This window comes from Nicotiana attenuata, unplaced genomic scaffold, assembly GCF_001879085.1.
Source record: "Nicotiana attenuata strain UT unplaced genomic scaffold, NIATTr2, whole genome shotgun sequence".
NCBI classification, from domain to species: domain Eukaryota; kingdom Viridiplantae; phylum Streptophyta; class Magnoliopsida; order Solanales; family Solanaceae; genus Nicotiana; species Nicotiana attenuata.
Window position 1 is genome coordinate 19,611 of NW_017673402.1, and position 2,997 is coordinate 22,607.

A 2,997-nucleotide genomic window follows, 5' to 3' on the forward strand; every position below is an offset into this window, starting at 1 on the left:
GGGGGGGGGGGGGGGGCGAGGTGGAGGTGATCAGAGGCGTAATGTAAAAAATGGAGCGCAGAAGAAAACAGGGTGGGTGCTAACGTGCGCTGTGTGTGTTGGGTGAGGTTTCAACTTTCAACCTCTAGTGAATAGTGAGTGAGGAGGTCAGGGGTACGTAATTGACGGGGAAAGAGAGCAATATAGCAAGCGAAATTCATAACGTTTTATGGTTAATTTAGGACCCCTCTCAAATAAGTTGAATTTTAAAATGAATTATGAAATAATTCATTTTTAGAAGTATATATTAAAGCAAATATATATATATATATAATAATTAAGTATTGAAAAATATGCAAGTAAAACATATGTCTTGTATTCATTAATTTAGCATAAATACAAGTATCTATGAACGTGCGTTGCACGTTAATAATGACACGTGATAATTTAAATATTTATTTATATGAAGGAACAATAAAATTTAATTAATGGGAGAAATTTTATGTTTAATAAGACAACAATCATCTAAATGCCAAAAAGTATTATTACATTAGCATAATACATGAATTTAAAATAAAAGAACATCATCAAAACTTACATAAATAATCAATTTTGTCATGTTAGTTAGATAATTATGTATTATAGTTTAAAAGTACTTAATGTGATGGTATCTTAACGAACACTTCTTTGTGGACAATATTTTTTTTTTGTATTTCCTCCTAATGCTTTGATTGCTCTGCCTTAACCAGAACTCTTGTTGTCGATCTTGATATCCCTCTTGAAAGTGCAACATACAGTTGTTTATGCAAGAAAATATATTGCGGTAAATATAGTCCAATATTTAGGATGTTTGTCCTTGTGCTTTATTTATTATATTTGCAAAACATAAACATACTAAAAATTATTTTCACACAAATTTAAAAGGATCTTTGGTTTCGGAAGACGAAAGTTGAATTCAGGGATAAGAGTATACTTAAAAGCACATTGACCAGTATCATAATTTTTGCAAGTATGACGTTATTGTCAAAACTTCTATATATCATCTGTGTGCTATTACAAAAGCTATTCGGCGTATCTAAGTTTTTTAGTAGCATGATGGGCATATTTTTCTTCAAAATTAACCAATATACAATGAAAGATCAATTTTGACTTAGTCTATTATATATACGGTGACAATAACATACGTAAAAAATAATAAACTTAACAACAAACATGTGTGGTAGAAAGCCATTTGGTATTAAAGTATTTAAGTATTCTTCTTGGTAGTAATTAGTGGTATCATTTTCTGCTGAGTCAACAACTGAAAAACATTTTGTTTTTAATATAAAATTTGCAATCAATCTTTTATTTAGTTGATCAATATATTCATTTCTGCTAGCTAAGATATCTTTTTAATTTATCGTGCGATTTGCAAAATTGAGTTTTAATCTAATAATAAAAATATTTTCTTATTAAATGCACTACCATTACCATTGGGATTGATAACCAAGTGTTCAGGAAGAACCAAACCATATTTTATTAGATGCTCTTCTTCGTTTCCGACACGAAACAAGAAGACACTGAATACCGGATCTGTTCTTACTTTATATTTCTTGTGAGTTGAATCTTTTTCATTTGAGGCCGGAAGTATAACTTTGGCAAGCTAGCTTTTACAGTCTCTGCTTTTGTCGATTTTGGAACTACTTGTAGTACTTGATAGAAATCACCTCCCAAACAATTATTTTTCCACCAAACGGTTCATTATATCCAATATATCTCTAGAACTCCGGGCAATTATTTTGATCGTTTGACACTTAACCATAAGTGCTTCATCCCATATTATCAATTTTGCTTTCCTTATAAATTTAGCATCATTGATCTGCTTTGATATATTTGTGGTGATTATTTAAGTCGTTTGAAGAGGTATATGTACACGGAGGATTCTTATGAAATTAATTTTATTAAACCTTCCTACATATTTTTAATAAGAATTTAATAGATAAAACTTTATTAATTTTAAAATTTTAAAATATTAAAAATTAGCATAAAAGGTATTGTAGTCCAAAAAATAGGTTATTACAGTTATGTCCTTTCCCTATGAGCTCTTACGCTTAATATTTCAGGGCTATTTTGGTATATTAATATTGTATTTATATTTTTATAACAATACAAGCTCTCCTTTTTCTAAATAAATTTGAACAATATAATACATTCTCGAATTAAATTAGTAATAGAATATTATAATATGTTTTCAAATTAAATTAGTAATAGGAATTTTTAAAAAGTATATCCTAAAAGTAATAGGATTACGTGACTAAAGATATTTACTTGTTCAATTTTATGAATTAGATATCCCGAAAATAATTATACTAAGGAATTTTTACATTCCTATACCATATAGGAAACCTTATTACCCTCAATGTTTAAGGTTTGATATAATTACATTCAGTGTACCAAATTACTAATTCTATACCATAGTGTATTTTAAGAGTACAATTAATGCAGCATATATCCCTCCTTAATTCAAGGTATCAAAAATGGGCCGTTTTTTTTTTGTTCTGTATCTTTTAGCAGCTTCTCTCCTTCGTTTACATTAAACATATTCCTGAATATATTCCTTCTCCCTCCTTCTTTCACTATTTTCAACTTCCCCTTCACCGTTTCTGAAAACTTTGGCCCCAATTTCACTACAAAACATCAAAATAAGAAAATATTTTTATTGTTTTCTTAAAGAAGGAAAAAGGAAAAGAATGAACTAGATGTAGATAGACGCATACCATGCTCACGAATTCTATAAGCATAACTTTTTGCCTTCTTTCCCAATTTCCTCTTCTGCATAATTATAGCATAATCATCTTGACCTGCAATTAACATCAATGTATAAAAGAGTGAGGAAAAATGAGTTTTGTTTAATTTTCCTGTTTTTCATAAATATTCTGGACATACTTGGTTTTGACTGAAATTCAGATTGAAACTCGAAGAAGAAGAAGAAGAAGAAGAAGAAGAAGAAGAAGAAGAAGAAGAAGAAGAAGAAGAAGA